The sequence below is a fragment of the Chelonia mydas genome, chromosome 22 (assembly GCF_015237465.2).
Source record: "Chelonia mydas isolate rCheMyd1 chromosome 22, rCheMyd1.pri.v2, whole genome shotgun sequence".
Taxonomy (NCBI): domain Eukaryota; kingdom Metazoa; phylum Chordata; order Testudines; family Cheloniidae; genus Chelonia; species Chelonia mydas.
Window position 1 is genome coordinate 6,890,735 of NC_051262.2, and position 22,668 is coordinate 6,913,402.

The 22,668-nt window shown below is 49.1% G+C and overlaps 1 protein-coding gene and 1 long non-coding RNA gene across 7 annotated transcripts in view; one reads left to right on the forward strand and one right to left on the reverse strand.

Annotated features, from left to right (window-relative positions):
- Positions 1–8: 8 nt before the first annotated feature.
- On the forward strand, positions 9–22,245 carry LOC119564013. Of its 5 annotated transcripts, none has more exons than XR_005222898.2 (6): positions 9–1,510; positions 2,947–3,159; positions 4,877–5,076; positions 7,928–8,029; positions 11,942–12,047; positions 13,817–22,245. It is a non-coding gene; the product is annotated as an uncharacterized LOC119564013 (long non-coding RNA). The 5 variants fall into 5 exon arrangements; XR_006287100.1 differs by lacking the exon at positions 4,877–5,076 and having other exon boundaries at positions 9–572; positions 1,438–1,510; XR_005222897.2 differs by lacking the exon at positions 4,877–5,076.
- Positions 8,590–22,668, reverse strand: part of ZBTB44 (zinc finger and BTB domain containing 44) — a 148,085-nt gene continuing 134,006 nt past the window's right edge. For both annotated transcript variants that reach the window (XR_006287098.1, XM_043534250.1), the window contains exon 7: positions 8,590–10,631. The gene's annotated coding sequence lies outside the window, so the exon portion shown is untranslated. The remainder of the gene's footprint in view (positions 10,632–22,668) is intronic.

Genomic DNA, 22,668 nt, shown 5'->3' on the forward strand with positions numbered 1-22,668 from the left:
GACAAAGCCCTGGCTAGGATGATTTAGTTGGTGTTGGTCCTGCCTTGTGGGGGATTGGACTAGATGACCTCTTGAGGTCTCTTCCAACCCTAATCTTCTATGATTCTGTGATTCAAAGATTGTGCAGGAAATGGGTGGCAGAATATCAGACAAGATCTGGTAACCTAATATTGACGAGGGTCTAGAGAGGAAGCATGGTCCAGTGGTTAGGGCGCTGACCGGAGACCTGGGTTGAAGTCCCTGCTCTGCCACAAATTTCCTATGTGAAGTCACTTAATCGCTCTGTGCCTCAGTTTCCCATCTGTAAAATGTGGTTGTCGCCCTGTCCTATCTCACAGAGTGTTGCGAGGGTCACTCCGTTACAGATCATGCGGCGCTCGGATACTCTGGGGAGGGGGGCTAGGTACATACGTCAGATAGATGCTTGGTGTAGGGAGCTGCGCAGCTGGAGAGAGAGGCTTGCGGAGAGCTCCAGAGGACGCCAATAGCCAGCCAACCTTGTTGCAGCAGCCCCTTGGGCTGAGCCTCGGAAGGAAGCCGACTGCAGCGGATGACGGCTGAGCCACAGCAGGGTGAGTAACCCTACGAATCTCTATCTGGTATCGGCCCCTGGCGGCCTCTGCTCTCCGCGCAGTGCAGCGGGATGGCGATTTGTACTTACGCTCTCAGGAAGCGGGGTTTTCACTTTCCCAAATCTGCCCGTCACGAGGCATTGAAACAACCCCACGGCTTGTCCTCCACCTCGCTACACGTTGCTCCCTGGGAGCTGCCTACATGGCAGCGGCAGCTTTGTGAGATCCCTGCTCAAGGCACACCTCTGATCCTGGGCCTGGGGAGAGGAAGGAGGGTTAGCTAGTGACCTCGTGGGCTGTAGGAGCATCCTGAGCAGAGCTGGCCCCAAGTCACAGAGTTAAGCCGGAAATTCAAACGTTGACATTGGGGCTGCTCAGACCTGGGCTTCGGCCCATTGTGGGGATGGCACCAGCCATAAAACTTGACTCCAGACCGGGCCTCGCCCAAGCTCAGGGCCACCGGATCCCGGGATTCGGCTGGCTGCCTAGTGTGCTCTGTGGAGCACGTACCTGTTAGCCCTGTGATCACCATCCCTTCCCGTGCCGGAAGGCGGGATGCTCTGTAGGAAAGAGCCTTAGCTTGCTGCACGTGACATGGGCCTTGCCAAAGGCTGGCTCGGTCACCTATGGCAGCGTAAGGAATGCAGCAGGAAAGGCTTGGCGATGTGAACTGGCTGTTTGAAGGGGATGCCTGGAATTCTGCACTCATGGGCACGGAATGGGCTGGTGCAGATAAAGGACCTCCTAGACGGGCCTTGATTTGTGACGGGAGCAAATTGGATGTAGGTTGTCAGGGCAGTGCCACTTGCTTCCCGTGCACCAGGCCTATCCTATACCCTAACACCAACCTCCTCCCTCCCTGCAGGACTTGACCTGTCTGGATCCTCGCTTGCTCCCAGGTTGGGACCACGTGGCTGCTTGTCAGACTCTCAGCTCAGGTAAATGGAACCCATGTCCTATCTCCTGTGGGGGCTCAGGCCCGGAGACTCCCTCCTGGTTGGAATGTGTATGGCTCGCTCCAAAGGGCGGACAAAGAAAGAGGAGGCTGGATCCCTACGTGTCGGTGGAGGGCATTTTTGGCATTCCAGTAACCTCCACAGGCCCCAGCCCAGGTCAGGGCTCCATTGTGCTTGATGCTGTGCGAACCCAGTGAGAGAGAGGCTTTGCCCCAGGTAGCATCCTGTCCAAATAGACGAGGCAGAGGGTGGGAAACGGGGCACAGGCAGGGGAAGAGACAGAAGTGGAAATAGAACCAAGGTTTCCTGATTCTAGTGCCAGTGCTCCATCCACTAGACCACGCTCTCTCCTGTCCTCAGTCTGAATGGATCTTCCTCAGCTGTACTCGCCCTGCAGTTCCGTTTCTGGGGCTCTTTGGGTCTGGGGTGGGGTGGGGAGGCATGTGGTTTTATGTTGCTCCCCCTCCTATCTAGTGCTTCCTGTGGGTTTCCTTGGTGGGCTCTCCCAATTATCCAATTGTGGGGCCTTCATTGCTCGCCAGCCAGGACGGAGCGTGGGGGGAAAGGAATGCCTCCTTTGTCAGAAGCGCTCTCTGTGGAGGTGATGCACATGTGAAGAAGGGAGGATGGAGTGTCTCGGGGCTTGTCTATGATCAGAAGTTACTCTAGAACGAGGGTGGGAATTTAGAGTGCTGTAGCTATTCTGGAGTAAGATGTTCCACATGGAGAGCTATTCCAGAATAGCAATAGTAGAATCCTTATTCTGGAATAACTATGCTGGCCAGTTTCCCCTTAGAGACAAGCCCTTAGAGTTTTCCAGCCATCTGGCTATTCTGGTTCAGGGTTGCAATCACACTTGTAATACTTTCCCCAATCCATAAGCTTTGCTGTAATGAAGCACTGTGACCATTAGGTGGCAGTGCGACCCGCAGCCCATTTAGGATGGATTATACTGTAGCTCAAAACTCTCTTGTGGTAGCTGGGATGGGAAAGGCCGACTAGAGCCACTCTGTCCCTCTGCAAGGGCAGAACGTGGTCCACAAACAGAAGACTCATTGTTCTATTTGGGAAGAGCAGGCCTGGGGCAGAAGACTGAGGGGCATTGCCCAAGATGTGGAGGGGTGCTGGAACAGGAAGCAGGGGGGCAGTAGCAGGACTGGCGGGGGCAAGGGTGGAATAGCGGGGGGGGGGGGGGCAGCAGCTCAGGACTGGGGTCTGGGCAGAGCTGTGGGTATGAGGGGAGGCTGCAGACTGGAAGAGGGGATCAGGATTGAAGGGCATAGAGCTTTCACTGGCTTTGGAAGCCTTCATGCTCTCCAAATCGCCGTCCTGGCTTTCCCACAAATCCCTCCAGTGCCTCGTTTTGGAGGCTTCGCTTGCTGTTCCCCAAGTTCATTTGCATGCATCTCTGGCCTTAGGAAGAAGCCACGTCCCCGGCGCCCTGGAATTGGTGGCTGGCGGTTGCTGCGCAGGCTGGAACTCCCAGCTAGGAATCTGCAGAGGAGGCTCTGGGGTGTGCCCTGCGGGGAGGAGACTTCCCAGCTGGAACGAGTAAAACTCCCTGAGCGGCAGGAGAGCTGACGTAGCCTCTGAGATGGGGATAGGGAGAGGCAGGCGTGTGCTATATACAGGTAAGCAACATGCAGTGCAATGGCCCCAGGGGATGGGGGAGGATTATCGTGCCAGGGGACCTGGCTAGGGTAATCACAGAAGAGTGGGCAACAGCATTATGGGAGGGATCTAGGAGGCCCTTACGATGGGGTGTATGAACCCTATGCTGCAACAGAGGTTAATGGACAGAGCAGCTACTTTCCTGTCTGCAGCTAATTAATGGACTAGCAACAGCTGGCATCAAAGGCTGCAGCTCAGGCAGACAAGGGCGGGTGCCAGAGAAGCTGGGGACTACTACAAGGAAGCTCATTGGCAGCCTGGCAAGGAATGACCCAAGGAAGAGACCCAGAAACCACCTGGGGAGCTGGGTGAGATTGCTTTCCTTCCCCCCACAAGGCAGGGGAAGCACCTTCCAAGGCCCTTGGGAAGGTCAGGGTCTGGCTACTGAAGAGTAGCAGATATAGGGTGCAAGAGAATGGGATGTTAACGGCCCAGTATATTGTGCAATAGTCCTTAAGTAGGGCGGGGACCGAGCCCCCTCTGGGGCATCTGCTGTACTAGCATTGCAGAGGCATGTAGAGAAGCCTCATTCGGGGTGGCTGCAATGTTGGGGCACATCTGGGTGCAGGGACTAAGTTAGGAGCCTAAATACCTTTTGAGGATCTATGTCTCAGTGTTGTCCCCACCCACCCTGAAATTCCCAGGACAGGCTTGCAGGGCAGTTCTGGGCTAAAAGGAAGCTGGTGTCCTGAATTTCCCTAGGGTCTGGCAGTTGCCCTTCTGTGAAATTAAGTATTCCCATTTGACTCTCTGTTGCCCAGAAATACACCCTAACGGGTAATAAAACATCCCCTATAAAAAAAACTGCTCCTATCAGCAGCCTGCCAAAGTCCACCATGCTTGGGAGATGCAATTGATGCCGTGCAGGGTGGAGAGTCTGTATCTCTGGCAGCTTCCTGCTCTGCTTCCTCTTTCTGAACTTTGTCTCCCCATGGATATTTCATTCCTCAGTTTATTTCCCTTGTTTACTGTCCCATCAAGGCACTTGAATGAACAATGGTAACTGACCTCATGCATGGTCTGGTAGGTGGAGCAGGAGGCTGCAATCCAGAGACCTGGTCCTGTTCCTTCTCTCTGCTGCTGACTCACTGGGTGACCTTGAGCAAGCTACTTTCCCTCTCTGTGAAATGAGGCAAGTGCCTCTCGAATGCTTCAGGCATGAAGGGCTTTGAGGTCTGAGGATGGAAGGCTCTGTAGCCACACAAAGCCTTTGGTTAGTGAGTACATTGGCTGGTCTAGTGGGTAGGGCACTGAACAGGACTGGAGACCTAGATTCGGCCCCAGCCTCTCTGTTTGATCATGGGTTAGTCACTTAACCTCCCCTGGCCCTCCGTCCCCCAGCAGTGAAAAGGGGATTAAACTTCCTTGCCTTCCTGGGTGTAATGAGGATAAAACCTATTCTGATTACCTTGTGCTCTGATCTTACGGTGATGAGGGCCTGGGGACCCATTTTTTCTCTCTCCATCTCTTCCAAAACTGGAGCGGCGCAGAAACTTGAGCTTTTGACCAATCAGTTTTGCAAAAAACGCTTGCTGTGTTCTCAGCCAGCCTAGAGAGAATGGTCAATCTGTTCTACCCCAAATCTCCTATCTGTAAAATGGGGGTGGGGTGGTGTTTAGGAGTGTGGGAATGGGAATCAGCTGTTTAAGAAACCCCTGGACCTCACTCCCCTTGTAGCTTCCTTGCTTCGCCAAGGTGGTGGAAATTGATGTTAGTTCCTGGTAGCAGCCTTCTCCAGTGCAGGGCAGCGGTGCCTGCAGACTCCTGTCCAGCGGTAGCGGGCACACCGTAGAATTACTGGAAGTGAATGTCCTGCACTCCCCTGCGAGCTGGCCAGCGTTTCATCTTTGTACCTTGTCGACATGATCTGTGAGGTGGTAAGCAGTGTCTGTCTGGCTGGAGGCAGTACGACTAGCTTGTCATGGATATATTAAAGCAGGATCTTTGGCATCTAGGCTGAGTGGACAGAGGGACCCTAGCACGGCCGTGACTCAGTGGGGAGCAGCAGGAGGGGAATATTTTTTTCTGCCCTCAGGCAGAAGGGAAGAGAGGGGTGGATGGAAGTGTGTGTGTGTTGGGGGAGGGTGTTGAAGTTATAATAGATTGGGACTAGGGTGACCGTATAGAAAGTGAAAAATCGGGGTGGGGGGTAATAGGCGCCTATATAAGAAAAAGCCCCAAATATCGGGACTGTCCCTATAAAATCAGGACATCTGGCCACCCTAGCGTAATTCAGTCTTGTTTCAAATGTAGGGTTAATGTCTGCACAAGGCTGGGCTCGCTGTATGACCCATGTTCTCCTAAGGGTGGCTATAGTATTGGCCGGAGCATGTGCTCAGGTGGATTGGTTGGTACAAACGCTGCTCTGAGGCTGCCTTACATTTAAATGGGCACAAGCTGCAGCGTTCAGATCCGGGTCCGAACCTCTTTGATGTGCAGGGCCGTTTGGTCCAGGGGATGTGGGTCACCTGATGAGAGGGGTCCTCTGCACAATTCAGATCTGAATTGGGGTTGGTCCAGCTCAGAGAGGGGGCCCAGCTGAGCAGTGCAGCTCTGGAGCTAGTCTCCGAAACGTGGGGTGGGGGAGAAGGAGGAGGGATTGGCTTTGCAGTGTGTAGTTGCCAATACATAGTCATTGCAGATGCATCTCAGCATGCTTTTCACAGGCCATGGCACGGGCTGTCTTTGTGGTTTTCAGTCCCTTCCAGTCTGTCGTCCTTTCCCTCGCCCGCTGAGTTAACATGGTTGTACCCACTGCCCCTCGGTTGGTGAGATTTTCTCTTGTGATGCTGCTGTCCCCTCTCAGCTCAGAGAATAGTGACTTGCCTCTGGTGTAATGGCCCCAGGGTGATGGTTGAGTGTGGCTTGCCGGATATTGCCAAGGTCAGTGGAGCAGGCTAGCTGCAATAACGCAAATGCCAGCTTCCCACCCCCACCACGTTCACTATTTACCTAACCACCCACTAGCTGCACCGTCCCGCTCTGGAAAAACCCAGAGCTCTCTGATCATTTCACTAGCTCTGGCAGCAAACAGAAGCCGCAGAGGAGAACAGGGCTCAGCAATCCAAACTGATCCCCTCCCCCGTGGGCTAATCCCTGGATCAGACTGGGGTAGGATCCTGATGCTTGTGTGAGTTTTGCTGCTTGAGGTGAGTCCTGGAGCCTGCAGCTGTACAGCGTCACTCCTGCAGCCCTTGGGAGATCCTCTTGCTTTTTTCCCCTCCCTCCATCTCTCAAGCATGAAAAAAGAACTAGCTCTGGTTTTAGAGTTTGGTGCATCTAGTCACCATCCTGTGAGGAGTCAACAGGGCCCATGCCACCCTCTGCTGGGCATTCTGCAGTGGTAAATCGTTCCCTAAACTATTAGGGCTCGAGTGGCATAGCCACTGCGGGCAAGGGGAATTCTTTAAGCATCTGCAGACATTAGTAAGTGTATCCTGTGCATGAGACATGGGTGTGTAATACACCCGCCACCCATGGCTTGCTATGGAGGTCCAGTAGCCAAGTATTCATTTAGCTTATACTTTGGAAGGGACCAGGACTTTAAAGCGTTTAATTTGTGCTCTGCAATGAATGAAGAGGTGGCCAGAACCCATGGAATATTCAGCTGTTGTTCCCACAGAGAAATTGCCCGTGTAGCTCCTGTGGAATAAGCTGTTATGCAAAAGCAACTCTGAATAGCTCCCTCCCGTGCACGCTTATTCCAGAATAAGAGCATCTACACAGGCAGCTACTGCAGAACAGTGTATTCCCTTCTGTTTCCCCATGTAGACAAACCCCTGCAGGATAAACGTTCGATAGAATCTGGTGTGTAGGTGGAGATGCCCCTTGTGTGTAATTGTTCAGGCTTCTGGTACAATTCTCTGCTCTGGGCACAGGGCAGACAGGCTAATGTACAGCAGCCGTTTATCCCTTAACTGCTGGTGGGCAGCGGGAGTGCTGTAATAATGGGGTCTTTGCCTTGTGAGTTCAACTGTAAAGAGCTGGGTAGAGTGTCACAATAGCCTAAATCAATCAGTGGGATGGGAGAAGGTGTAAAAGGGAAGGTCGACTAAAACAGGCCAGCTGCTATAGTTCTGTGCAAGGGAAGTGCAGGACTGGAACTCACTGACCCAAAAGTGGTGTGATGGGAATTAGGCCTAATTAGTGGACAAAAGAATGAGGGGATGGGCTATTCCACCCATCACTTAGTCAGCCAAGACCTGTATATATTTTGCAACACAGCTGTAAGCCTGTGACCAGAAAGGCAGCTGAATGCAGTGCCCTAAACATCCCAACGCTGGTACAAGTTTGCCAGGTCTTGGAGAAGACAGTGTGTGCTGGGCCTTTTTTTCCTGCAGCGAGGTGCTGAACTCTGCTACCAGCATCCTGGACTCTGAAGAATTTTAGATCTAAACTTGTTTGCAGTGTTGATCCCAGGATATCACAGAGACAAGGCAGGGGAAGTAATAGCTTTTACTGGACCAGCTTCTGTGGGGAAAGAGACAAGCTTTTGAGCTGCCTGGAGAAGAGCTCTGTGGTGCTGGAAAGCTCGTCTCTTTCACCAACAGAAGTTGGTCTAATACAAGCTATTACCCCACCTGCCTTGTCTCTCTCTGACCCAGACTTAGCTGAAATCTACTGAGTGGGTAGAGGAGGTTTGGGCCAGGAGGAATTGCATTATCTTTTTTTGAGGAGAGAAGAACTCTAGAAAGAGATACCTGAGCCTTTCCCCTCTTATCTTCACAGTGACATCGATTCCAGCCATTGTCATCAACATCTGCGTGGCTCTGTCACCTGGACCTGGACTCGGCACCATTGAGGAAGATACGCACCAAGTCTCCTTGCTGAGTAAGTTAACCAGCATTCAATCACCTCTGGATATAGGCAGCAACAGAACCGGTGACCGTGTGAGATTGCGAGCCTTTCGCCTCTGACTGGTTCAAGTCCAGCCCATGTTGGAAGGGATGCAAAGTGGCTACCAGCTGATGGCTGTTGGCTAGCCTACAAAAAGTGAGTTGGAGGGTTTACAATTACAGATTCCGCTGGGAAATGGCTTGACTAAACAAGTGTTTGTGAGAGAAATTCCCTGTGTCAAAAAGGGGGGATGGGGGGGAAATCAGTTTGAGTTTATTTTTTGATAATCTGAGATTTAAAAAGCATGTCGTACCCTGCTCTAATCAACTCCATGACCATGGGGAATGAACTTTTTCACTCCCAGCAGAAAAGGGAGCTCAAGCCAGGTCATGCTGGTGGCCTAGAGCTTCTAATGCTGCACAGCCCTGCAGTATCTGTCTGTCTGTTTCTTTTTAGGGCTGTCTGTCTGGTACCTTTCACCAGCATTAACCTATTTTGAATAGTTTTAAACACACAGGAGAGATATCACATACTAAAAACTAGAGACAGTGCCCTTTAGTATCAGAAGCATTTATTTACATTTTTATAAACTCTTAAACAGTGGAATAAGCTGTTTACAGGTGAGCCCCCTCCTTTAAACAGTACACATTAAATGGCAAGCACATTAAAAGCCCAGGTATAGAGGCACAGTGTAAAATCCATTCTCCTATTCTTAGTCTCTGCTCCCTGTGCTTCTGAACTCTCCCTCAGCTCTTGTGAAGGGCAAGGTGCGGTGTTGAACAGACAAAGTGAAATCTACTCCAAAGAATTTGAAGTAGTTCGAGGTTCCCTCCCTCTCTGCCTTTGAGCTCCCCTATCAATTTCTGGGCTTTCATGAAAGATCCCTTCCCGATCTTTTGCTTTGGTGGGGGTGGGCAAAAGGCCACAAGGAGCAGCAACTATGAAACTGATCATACAAAGTGGCGGCGTCACAGCCAAAGTAAAGCAGACATGGTTTTAGCCCGATCGGTTACAGTTATAACAAGAGTTCATACAAAACTTTAAGTGATTATATTGATTAGCCCTGAACACCTCACAGTAATCATCTGAAAAAAAAAAGGAGGATGTGTGGCACCTTAGAGACTAACCCATTTATTTGAGCATAAGCTTTTGTGAGTTACAGCTCACTTCATTGGATGCATCAGCTGCTACTCTGAAACCAGTAATCATCTAAAGTCCTCTCCCGGAGCTAGTGGGGAAATGGCAGTGGTCTCAGCGACCAGGCACTTAGTAACCTCTTTAAAATAAGACGCACACAGCTTGCTAGGACAGGTGCTAGCTAGGGCCAGTGAAGGCTGTGTTGTGGGGAGACTGGGGATGAATGTGGCCACTAGGGATCATTGCTGGAGCCAAGACTTATCTTTCTGTATAAGCCTGGAAGAATTTGAGGGGAGGAGAATGGAAGAGCCTTACTCTAGCTCCTGTGTGGGAGCAGAATGAGGTCCCTTCCTTGCTCTTGGGCAGGGTGGTGCCGGCCTGAGCCAGGAAAGGGGTGGGGGTATGGAGGTGGGCTAGACAGAGAATTGGGCTGTGCCCCTGGCTCTCTGGGGCCCCACCCCTGGTCCTCCTAAATTCTGGCCCCACCTCCTCCCAGGCCCTGCCCAGGCTGTAACTGCTCCTCAGCTCCCTGCTGCCCTTCAACTGCTTGTAGCCAGTAACAGCCACCAGGCGGGGGGACCTGGCTCTGGGGCCAAGAGCCCGGAGCAGCAACCATGGGGGGCAGGGCCCAGGAACGTGGGCCAGAACGGGCAGCCCCGGACCCTCCACCTGCTCTGGACAGTGTGCCCTGATGGGCGAGGACACAGGGTCAGGAGCTGCTCTCTGGCCCCCCTGCCACTGCGGGTGGCGGCGCTGCCTTCAGAGCTGGGCGCCCAGCCACTGCTCTTTCCGCTCTGTCTTCAGCTCTGGGTGGCTGACTAGCAGCGGCTGCTGTGAGGGGGCTGATCACCCCTGCAAGCTCCCCCCATGCCCAGTGCAGCCCCTGCTCCCAGGTGGTGCTTTATTAAAGAACCTTGGCATCAGCAGCAAGTCTATCTGTGGGGCCTGGAAAGATTTCAGTGCCTTTTTCCTGATTTCTTCCCAGCCTAGTGAGAAAGGAGTTAGTGCCATGAGAATTATACCCATGGGTTGCGGTGAAGGCTGAGACAAGGATTCCCAATTCAATATCTGTAGCTGTCAGCTTGACGATGATCTTGGGGGCATAAAATCTGCAAACACGCTTACGGCAGCACCAGCTGCAGAGGAAACTTACTGGCTACCAGCAGAGTAAGGAAGAGCGAGAACCCAAACAGAGCAGAAATCAAACACTAATTTTTGCAATTGTGGTTTCATCTCCCCAAGCCCGTGGGGGGGCAGCACCATGGCCTCAGCCTAAATTGTAGAAGGGAAACTGGGTTGGTTGTGCTGCTTTGATCAGCTCAGCTCTCTGGATCATAAAGAATATGGTCGCACCAATGCATGCCAACCCGACCACCACAGCGAGGATGTTGATGGTTCTTGCGGTGTCCGAGGCGGCCTTTGCTCCTGCGATGTCTCTGCGTGCTAGGCACTCCTCCACCTGGGGACAGAGGCATGGGCTAATTAGTGATGACATTTTGTAAACTGCTTTCAATCCCCAGTGTTTACAGGTCTTGTACCTAATGAACTGGCTTCCCCTACAACAGGTAAAATACGAGATCTGTTTGACAGGCAGGTAAAAGAGAAACCAGACCAGTTTCTGCTCGGTTATAAATCTAAAGTCGCTCCACTGATTTCACTGGAGTTACTCTGGCTTTACACCAACAAAAATGAGAGCAGAATCTGGACCATCAAAGCTAAGGTCAGTTTTCAGGCACTCAACTTGTAATCCCCTTTGGCTTCAGCAGTGCTGAGTTCCTAGGAGAGCTGTTGGGTGCTCTCTGCACCCCTAAAATGAGTCCGTAGGTATCGCGCTGGGCAGACAATCCGTGGCTGTTCCTGAACATTTAGGCTTGACTGACTTGTCCAAGGCCATGTAGCAGTCTGCTGCTCTCATGCCTGGAGACGGGTGCTTCATGGTTGGGTAGGTCAGCTTTCCTTCCTGGGGCAAGATGATCCAAGTATCGGGGGGGAATTTAGATTAAATCTCTTCCCTTTAACTCATTTGTGTTGCAACTAGATTCTATCAGGGGATCAAAAGTCTCAGCTTCTCAAAGATACTGAGATCATCTAGCTTAGTGGTTCTCAACCAGGGTACCTGTCACCCTGGGGGGGGGGTACGCTGAGGTCTTCCAGGGGTACAGCAACCCATCTAGATATTTGCCTAGTTTTACACTGACAATCGAAGTCAGTGCAAACTAAAATTTCATACAGACAATGACTTGTTTATACTGCACACAAATGTAAGTACAATATTTATATACACTGATTTATTTTATAATTATGTGGTAAAAATGAGAGGAAGCAATCTGTCAGTACCAGTGTGCAGGGTCACTTTTGTATTCTGATGTCTGATTTTGTAAGCAAGTAGTTTAAGGGAGGTGAAACTTGGGGGTATGCAAGATAAATCAGACTCCTGAAAGGGGTACAGTAGTCTGGAAAGGTTGAGAGCCACTGCTCTAGCTCTTGGTGGTATGACCCACTCCCACAATGATGTGGGGAAGGGAAACTTGGTACTGTTCCTTACTTCTAACAGAGGAATAACATCCCCCCACTCTGTCTAGAAAGCTATTTGCAACAGAGTTCTGTTGAAATAAACCAGCAGTGACCAGAGTCACCAGTACAGCCAGGTTGAGCAACAACCTTGATGAATGAACCATCTAACTGAAAGAAGTCTCTTATCTGGTCTACGTCATCCTCCTGTACATTGGTTACCTGACTGTTTCCCTGCATACATTTTAATATTTTTAGTGCTGGTGAGAAGAGTTTGCCGGCCCAGGGAGCAGCTGTGCAAGACTCTCCCACCTCTAGTCAGTCAACATGTTTCACCTTTGGAGTGACCCGCCCCCTCCTGGAGGTGAGTTGTTTTCCCTTCAAAGCATTCTAACACACAGTGGAACGAATGAAACTTGTTCAGACCTGCTGAAGTTTCCACGAAACTCTCCTTCAGCCAGTCACACCCCAATCCAGCAAAGCACAGGAGCATCACTGGCTTCCACAAGGAGAGTCTATACTCGTGTTTAAGTCCTCTTCTGGATTAGGGTCTTAGAACTTGTCTACATTCGTGTTGAAGCCACCAGGGCAACTAATGCAAACCCCTAGCATACACGTGCTGCACCAGTGCAGTTCACGCTTGTTTCATACCACGCAGTGTGTTGACACGAGTTTACATTTGTACAGCTTGAGACCTTCATAGACCTGGCCAAGGTCCGGAACATCACAAGCAGGGTAGTGAGCTATAGTGGCCAACAAATGAGAATTTTTTTAAAAATTAACTTTTTTGAAAGGGTCTCCTTGCATTTAATACACAAACTAAAATGCCCCAGTGTCTATTTAGCGATTCTGTATTTTAAGCCCTGTTGCTTCCTGGTTTTGAAAGCTTTATGGGTTAGGCAGAAGCCACTGAACTCAGCGTGGGTTTAGAAAGTTTTTGCTGCTTACAGCAGAGCTGACATCCACTCTGAGCTGGGAGGAGAACAGGAAAGGCTGTTGGGAAAAACTGCCCAAAGCAGTGAATCCCAAGGAAGGGGCTGGCTGAGATGATGCTTTTAATCTGATTTTAAAATCAGTTTTCCTTCCTATTCCCCATTCCTCCGTTCACAAGTCCCAGTTAGCCAGCTCCTGCCAGACCCCCCACCCCCAGCCACACAAGCTGCCTGCCCATAAGCGCATGGCGTTAGAAACAGCAACATCAAATCAGATTTTTTTTCGGACTCAAGCGTGTGGAGTGACTGGACTGTACAAGGCATTAGAATGGGATAAAGGCTTGGCCTTCCCCTCTAGGCCCTTGCTTCAAATCTAGTCTAGGTTAGGATCAACTACGTATGGTTACTTTGGCTGTGAACAGTCTGCGCTTGAAAGCAGGAAGGTTTTGAAACAGAGGGACTATGAAGTTCAGCTCTGGATCTGAACATCCCCAGGGTTTGGATTGATCTAGCTTTCCTTTTGTCGTCCAGCTGCCCCTTTTAAATGGCCACTGCCTTAAAATCTAACATCAGAGACTCCTGGGTGGGAGCCAGAGCAGAGTGTAACTACTCATGCATCCCATCAGCAGCTATCTGAGTATCACAATATTACTGCAACAGGATTCCCACTATGAAGCCCTGGGTAATAACCTGGCAGCTGCCAGGTTGACTTTGCCTTACATGAGTGGCGCTACTCCAAGGAGGTGCAGACCATGGAAACAACACCTCTCCATAGGCACTAGGGAACGTCCCCAACGGCATGAGCAGGCTTTTCCCCAGCATCATCACCATGTAGCCCTCTGATGGGCACCTCTTTATTTAAGGGGTCAGCAGAGGGCAAGGGGCTCTCCTACCATGCATGGGAGTGCTGTTCATGCTGGCATATCGAATGTAAAATAGTAAATTAGGGTGGATCCCCGGTCATCTTTATTTTGGAGGGGACGCATTGGGTCCAGCATCCTACTAAAATGATAGGAAGATACAAGAGTTGAATTCAACTGCTGTGTGAGAGAGGGGTTATTTTGACATTGCTTTGCTTTTACAACTTTCTCCTCTGATTGTGGGCCATACATGGCAATGGGGGGGGGGGGAGGGGAGGAGGAGTGTTGAGTTGTCTCTTGTCTAAATTAGACTTGTAAATGTTTCTTATTCTGGACACTAGGGCTCCAGAAACGCACCAAGAAAAGTCACATGCATCAGTGGGCGTACTTGGAGCCTGTCTGAAACAAGGCTACACCTAGACTTCACCACTACTCTGGGTAAGGAAATACAGGGCACGATATTCAAGGCTGCATGGCAACCTGCTCATGCCCAAGGAGAAGCTTAAGAGATTTCTCACAGCTACATCCCTTACGAAGAGGAACAGATTGAAGCATCATCATCTTTGGTGCCCCTATACTAACTACAGGGTGGAATAGGAGCATCTAACACCTTGACAACTCCTTCATTGGGGCTGAGCAAGTTCCTGACAGCCACCTAACCCACTTCCACATGAACATGACCATCTTGAGGAGTTGAACATGAGTTCAAGACGGGGGGTATTACTTGCGCTGAGGTGATAGTAATGATTTAAGAATCCTATTAGTCGCTGCTGCCATTGTCTTGATTCTTAATGTTACCCTCTCACTGTACAGTTAAATCAGAGTTGAAAATCAGGGGCTGTGTGAAAGTATGGCTCTAAAGGGTTTCATAGTGCTTAGTTCAGGGCAAGATGACTATACCTGTAAAACAAGGTTTTAAAGTCTATTTACTTTGCAGCCCTGCTGTAGGAAGTCTTCACTCTTAGTAATCTGTGTGTGTGGTGTTGATGGGAGACTTACTGTCTTCACGTAATCCCTAAGCAAATGAAGTACATAGGTCATGAGCTGAGCGACTAACTTAACCAGCTGCGACTAACTGTCAGTGTGCTGCACTCCTTGCTGTTCTGCTCATGTCAGCGTAGGTGCCTCAGGGTTTCAAGTGTAGACAGGGCTGTGCAGCCCGTCAGAGGGGCTAAGTTCTGAGTCTCACTCCCCAAATTAGCCACCTCCACCACAAGACTAGTTAATGGGGGGGGGGAGGGGGGAAGGTTTCAGATCAGGCAGATTGGAAAATTCACACAAGTACACCTTAAATTTGGGGAAAAAAATTTTTTGTTGTTGCTATGGGAGCTGAAAGCCTAATAAAGCTTTGTCTAGAGGCACCATTGTGTCAGTCAGATGAAATACAAAAAATGTATCTATCTGCTTTTTAAAAGGGCACTGTTAAAGATCAGTGTGCCCAGGAGAGATTTCAGCCTTTGTTGTCCTGGTAAAGTGGTGTGAACAGTCAGTCATCTATGTAGCTACTCCAATATGACAGAGAGAAAAGACAGGCCACTTAAAGTTTTACTAGGCCCAGCTAGGCTCTTTGTTAGGAGGAACTGTACCTTCATTATTACTTGAAACCTTCCTTCCTTCTTTTGTGAATGTGTAGCTAGTTACTTGGATGAATTAAGCTGGCACAATTGCTTTGTTGTTAAACCTAGAATAAACGCCCTTTCAGTATCCAGGCATGGTTGTGTTACACTTCTGCAAAGGGATTGAGTGATGTGCTAAACCCAGAACTAAAACTTCCCCAAATCCTGGGATAGGTTAGATCTGAACTTTCCAGCTTCTGCCTCTCTAGAAACCCCCTAAGATGACTGACTCACCTGTTGCTTGTGCAATGGTTAAAAATGTAGAGGGGGGAGACTTTGTCCAAAGATCTTTCAGAGTAGATAGAGCAATGGTCCAGTTGAGGAAACCCTACCTCTAGAGTAGCCAACTCAGCCGTATTAAACAGGTGGGAGAATTGCCTGCCTTGCTCCCCAACAGACTGTGCACAGCCTCGCATGTTCAAATCCCAGCAGATAAAGGGGTAGGGGGGAGACTTCTCTCCCGCTCCCTTGGGTGATCCACCTCAAAGCATGAGATCTGAATGTTTGTGTCAGAGTTTGCATAGTTATGAGCATTCATGTCAAAGTCATCACTCAGCCCTTGAAAATGTCCAGCCACAGACCTAAGGTGAATCAGTGAGTTAAACTTGGAAGGAGGATTAGATTTGTAACCAGTAAAAGGTGATTTCACTGTTCAAACACAGGGGGGAAAAAATTTCCATTGATAATTGGAATTTACAGCTAGTCTAAGTGAGAAATGCTGCTTGAGAACTTGCGTTTGTATATTTGGACATGTGATGTTCAGTTTGTGTTTCTGAATCAACACCTACTGTCATCTGCCTCCATCCTCAAATGCCTGCACCTGTGAAAATTTAAACATCGGGGAGGGGTGGAAATCCTTAATCCATAATTTTGGGCAACAGCGACCATTAAAATAGACGAAACTGCTTAAAAACAAACGGGTATATGTCAAAATTATTTTTTTTAAAGAAGTATCAAGTTCAGCCAAGTCTGTAGATCAGAGGTGGGCCACCTCCAGCCCGCAGGACCATCCTGCCCAGCTCAGGAGCTCCTGGCCAGGGAGGCTTCCCCCCAGCCCCTTCCCTGCTGTCTCCCCTCCACCGCAGCCTCAGTGCGCTGCACCGCCAGTGCTCTGGCCTGCTGCTCTGAGCAGCATGGTAAGGGGGCAGCTGGCATGGTCAGGGGACAAGGAGCAGGTTGGATGGGTCAGGGGGTGGGAAGTGGGAGGGGGCCAGGTCCAGGCTGTTTGGGGAGGCACAGCCTTCCCTACCCAGCCCTCCATAAAGTTTTGCAACCCTGATGTGGCCCTCCGGCCAAAAAGTTTGCCCACCCCTGCTGTAGATAGAACATAAGTTGATACCACACCATGCCCTCGAACTGGTTTTCTAAGGACATTAAAGGCTGTCTGCCTTTTATACTCCCTGGGGCTGTGAGAACTTAGCCATTCAGTTTCTCCTTCAAGATAAAGGTTTAGATGAGGTCTGAGAAGCAAGGATAAATCAAGTGCTAAGATATACTACTTGGTATGCTAAAGCAGACCTTGGTGCAATATGCTGCATAAATGTAATGGGCCATCAGATTGAGTAGATTAGAAGAAAACCACCCATAAATTGTAGAGCACCAGGTTAATTATGATTGCTGCTGTGTTCCATCTAACAGTACTCCTTTTCCTTCAGAGAGAATTTCATTTCAGCAGCCTGGAATTTCCAGACCCTAGTAGCTGGGGAATTAAGCCTGTTACCAGCAGTTTTGGGGGGAGGGGTGGTCCATGTCAATTCTCAGGTGAGAAGCCCCTGACAATTCACTGCTGGGAGAGGGGATGGAGCTGGGATTTCTCCAAGGCTGCTCTTCCAGGACCTTTGTTCGGGGGTTCCCTTGAATTCTCCACCTAGTAGGGCGCTTCAGATTTCAAACCCCTAAGCGGCTCTGGCAGCTAGAAGGGAAGGGGAGCAATCTCTTCCTCCTCCGCTCCCACAGCAGGGTGGCTGAGGAAGGAAGGGGTGCTATTCTACCTTTTCTCCAGCCTCCTGGGTGCGCTTGCATAGCTCCACCCCTCCCTCAGCTTTCTAGCTCTTGAGCAGGGTGTGTCTGCTACTCTATCCCTCCTGCAGTCTCCCCTTTTGGGCCCTCCTGCCTAAACTGATGCTTGTCACTTTCACCCTGACCACAGCAGAGGTGAAAACTGACAAGAAGTGGGTTAGTTTTCACTATGGGCAGCTTGAGAGAACTCTGAGCTGCAGACTCAGGATGACAATACTGCATTGGTTCACACACACCATTACCAATCAGAAAGCTTCCTGAACAGCAAGAAGGGATAGATTTTCTGGGTTTTTTTAAAGCTTAGATTCTGCAGAAACTGATAACCCTTGCCCTCTGATTTTTCAAACCCAGCTAAACAGGTAAAAAGAACCCACCTAATGCAAGTGTTGATGGAGAGGTAAGTGGTGGATTAACAGAACAAGCACTACACCAAGAGCAAGACTAAAATGTGTTGCATTCAAAAATCAGCAGCGAAAGTTGAACTCACTGGGCCAAATTATGCCTGGGTGAATTTGGCCCATTTGTTCCAGTAAGCGAGAAATCTGACTGATTGCACAAATGCATTCTGGGTGTGTTGTGGAGTTGCTCCATCATTCAGAGACAGATCTTTAAAACTAGTGGATTACAGGCTTTTCCAGTAAAACATCCCCTATTCTAAAGCTTTGCACTTTTCATGCTTCCATCTCCAAGTGTGGTACTCCGGCAGGTAAAGCAGCGTTGTCCCCACTTTACAGATGACAAAACCAAGGCCAAACACAAACTGAGGTACTGCTGCTGATTCTGCCACTAGGTGTCCTGATTCTCAGCCCAATACCTTCTCTGGTGCACCATGTGCCTAGTCATGCAAGGAAATGCTACAGCACAATCGTTATTGAAAACTAAACTAGCATTGATTTATGTCCATGAAAATCAAGTCACACAAGGCTTCCAATCTCTCTGCTTGTTCCCAGAGTGCTGAGCACCTGTAACTCCTACTGAAGTCAGGGGGAGATGTTGGTATTCAGCACTGCTCTAGATCAACCCCAGAAACATCACTGCAGAAGATAATAGTAGATGTAATAAACACAGGGAAGTAATTCATTGCCATTAAGATAAATCCAAGTTACAGGTAATCAAACATATGGGGAAAAGCAATTGAGCAGATGGCTTAAATACAGAGCAGAATAGGGAAAGATGTAAGCAGCAGCTTTATGTGGTTTCCTTAAGCACAGAATCAGAGCAAGATGCATGAAAAGGGAAAACTAAGGTAAATAAGGAGTCTAAGTGTCCGTACAACAGTGCTAGCAAGTTCTCAAGCTCAGTGAATGTCACGGATTATTAGTTTCAGAGTAATAAACTGGGCTGAGACATGAAATTGCTGCCTGTTGCCAGGGTCTCAAAGTGCTCAAGTCAAAGTCACTGGGACTTGGAGGTGCTCAGCAGGATCAGAGCCTAGATATGAAACCCAGGATGGACAGAGCAGAGGTCTGTAATGAAGGTGTCACCTTCAATTGAAACTGATCTTTGTTTTGTGCACCACGCCCACGAGGTTCTTCACTATTGTAAAAAGATGCCCTGCAGCTGCATGCAACTATACGTCCTTTAAAGAGCTCCCATTAACCTTATGGTCAATGACATTGAACAAGCTGCATTAGGGTGAAGATTTTCCAGTGCCTTAGGGCACTGCTCAAACACGAAACCCCACAGCAGTCGGCTGAAATGGATACCATTACTCAGTGCAGATTTGCTCTTTGGGGTGAGGAGCTTACTGATTGTTTCCTGTCCCATTAGGGGGTCTCTGTGAGGGCCAGCCATTCAGGGGCATATGAAGGGATATTCAAGCCCTTACCTTCCTCTGAGCCCAAATCTACTGTCTTTGCTCATCTAAGGACTTGTGTGGCGCATCCTATTATCTGACAGGAGGTAGGGAAGTATTTTCAGTTTACAGATGGGGAAGTGAAGGACAGATCTGTTAAGTGCTAGATTCACAAAGGGACTTAAAACCCAACATTTAGGCCCCTCTGACATACACAAAATCTCTGCTCAGCTGCTGCTTACTCCTCTAGGAGCCTAGGGTCCCCTATGTTTCCACTGGTAGGCATGAGGATGCTCAGGAGCTGCTTCGAGCCCTTGCTCATGCCTAAGCCCTGAAGGGATTCTCAAGCAAAGCATTCCCCTAGCGCTCTCACTTGGGTGGGTGAGCTGAGCATACCCACACAAAAAGACAGCCGGGGCAAGCAGGGTAGGAATTTTGGAGGCAGATGCGCATCCCTGTAATACCCAAGTGCCCCAATCACCAGGCTACTGTCTCGCTCACTGAATACAAAATGAAACAGTGTCAACCACAGAGATTGAGACACCCACCCCCACAATACCCAACAGCTGGGTGGGATGGGCATTTTCCTGGGAGGTGTGAGACCTAGGTTCAAGTTTCTGCTCCAGATAAGGTAGATCTGGGATTTGAAAACAGGACTCCCACATCCCAGGGGAGTGCTCTGGGTTGGGGAGTATTGGCTGTATTGGGGTCCTCCCCCCATCCCCTGGAAAAATGGATGACCTGGTTGAGAAAGCTAATTCCAGGAGAGAGTTCATGGCTGAGAATCCCCATGGAGGTTAGACACCTCCCTCTAGCCTGTTGTCAGGTACCTAGAGGTCCAGATCCATGGGAGTTAGGCACCTAAGACCCTCTGTGGATTGGACCCTAAGCCCCACTCCTTTCCTCTGCATTTCACTCCTGGCTGGCTTAGGCAGCTCCCTGTTCAGAGTGCTGGCTTTTGAGAATCCCTCTCTTAGGGGCCTAACTCTCCCCTACAATGCGTGTGAAGCCTGGGCGCCTAATTGGGGGCTCTGAATTCCACTGGGTGGCAGGACACCTTTTTTAATCTAGTCCTTAGCGACTTGCCTGAGGTGACCCAGGGAGTCTGTGGCAGAACCAGAACTGAACCCAGATCTCCTGAGTCCCAGCCCAGTGCCTTAACAAAGCCATGCTTCCTCATCTGAAGCCCTTGGGGGTTACATTTGTAAGACGCTGTGTAAAACTGATCACTGTGCTGCTTGGCAACAGTTTTATATTTAGTTCGGATCAGTCCACATTTGCCCATTTCATCCCTGACCACTTCGACAGTCTAGATCACGAGTCAGACAGGAGACCAACAGCAGATTCCACCAGGTACGTGGTGGAAGAGGAGGAGAGGGCGCTGGCTCTGTGTTTGGCGAGATGAGATCCTCAATTCAGCCAGTTGCTCAAGGGATTGATTGTCTAGGCAAATCTCTCACTAAGTCACTACAGAGCCTCCACCTCTGAGAACATCACTGATAACAATCTTTGCCATTCTCTAGCACCTTCCTTCCAAGCTTCTCTGAGCGCTGTACCCTCAACAGCGACTTTAACCCCTATGGAATGTCACGAGGTTAGGAAGGGAGCAATTGCTTTACACAGTGGCAAGTTATAGCCCAGAGTGGTGAAATAACTGGCCTGAAATCTTCCCTCTCCCACCAACAGAAGTTGGTCCAATAAACGATATTACGTCACCTGCGGTCTCTAATTTGCGCAAGATTATACTGTCTGATCATCATCCTGGATGGAGTCCAGTCTTAGCTCTGAAAACTAGGGCCTCTCTGGCATAAGCGTTACGACTTGACTTAAGACCATGAGCTGTGTGGAAATGGGAGTTTCTCCTCTCCCCCATCCCCCCAAAAATAAAACCACAGCAATGAGTTATACAGATTCCTTCCTGCTACCCTGCCCTGTTTCCTGTGTAGAAATCACAGAATTACCGGCACGGGTGGGCAAGGTCTCCGCTGCATGACTTGGAGCCTTTCATTAGCTTGTTTGTACAGTGTGAAAAAAGAGGTCTGGCTGAGTGCGCGGCTGCTGCTGGCATTTGCTATTGTGACACTGGGGAGAGTTTGATTTGGCAGAGGAGTCCTGATTTTGGGGCCAAAGGCACGTCTTTAACGGTTTACGGCGCCTGGAAATAAACAGGGCCTGGGCAATACTTGCTCAGTTTAAAACCAAACTGCTGCGGAAAGTTTATGCAGAGGTCTTGCCCCCCACCCCCATTCCTAGCACACATTCAGCTTATCACAGGTGCCAGCCCACCGAGGTAGGCAGGTTGCCATTTTACACACTGCTTCACCTAGCTCAGTGGTGCTCAACCAGGGGTCTTCCAGGGAGCACATCAACTCAGCTCGAGATCTGCCTTGTTTTACAACAAGCTACATAAAAACCACTAGCAAAGTCAGTACAAACTAACATTTCCTACAGACAATGACTTGTTTATACTGCTCTAGGAATGGAGTGCTGACCTGTGAGTACAATATTTACATTCCAATTGATTTATCTGATAAATGGTTAAAATGAGAAAGTCAATGGTTCAGTGACAGGGGACTGGGATGGTTTTGTATTCTGTAGGTCTGATTTTGTAAGCAAGTAGTTTAAGTGAGGTGAAACATGGGGTATGCAAATGTGACACATGGCCAGAATGCATTAAGCACCCTGCAGGATAAATAACCCAAATTCAACCTCTAGGGACATGTTATTAGATGCTTGTGTTTTTGTGTGGTTATATATAAATATATTGTTTGAGGTTGACAGTGTAACCAAACGGTTACTGTCTATGCTGAATTCTGTTAATCCAGAGATCAAAAGGAGATCTTAACATTTAAATGAACTGTAAATATAGTGATATCACTGTATTGATCTCTCTTTGAAATGTAAAGCAATCACCTATGAATGGTGGAAAACAGGCAAATGCCTTGTTTGTTAATTACCAGCGATGCTTAGGAAATAGGTCCACTTCAAAGTCTTGATGATTGCCTATTGTTGGCCTAAGAATTCCGTGCTGTCAAGGGAAGGCCTGGAACTGTATTAAGGAGTCTTGGGTCCTGATCCTTTTTATCTCAGATCTGCTTTATGCAGGGGAAGCTTGAGTCCTAAGACTGAGATCTCCGGTCCCACCTGGATCACCGCAAATATGAACATTGGACTATAACCTATGGACCAACTCTGAAAGGACTTTTTGAAACTACAAAGCTCACCATCTCTACTATAAAACTGATCTCAGAATGGTGCTCATGTCTGTATGTATACTGATCTTTTAACCAATACTCACTTTTTAAAAAAAATAAATAAATTCTAGTTTAATTACTAAGAATTGGCGGTAAGCGTGTACTTGGGTAAAATCTGGAATATTCATTAACCTGGGAGGTAATGTGCCGATCCTTTGGGATTGGTAGAACTTTTTTATATGATGAATAAGATTTTCAATAATCCTCATCATATTTGACTTGGGTGTCTGGGTGGAGGCCTGAGGCTGGGTTGCTTTAAGGGAACTGTGTTTTGGCTTCTGGGTAACCAGAAGCTGTTTTGAGGCTAGCTTAGTGGATTTAAGTACTGGAATGACCACCAGCTTTGGGGATTGTCTGCCCCATTCTTTGCAGTTTACCCTAGTTAAGGAACTTCAGTGTGGGACCCCGGTCACAGCAAGACAAAATTCCGACTCCTGAAAGGGGTACAGTAGTCCGGAAAGGTTGAAAGCCACTGACCTAAATTATAAGCTTTTGGAGCCAGGGACTCC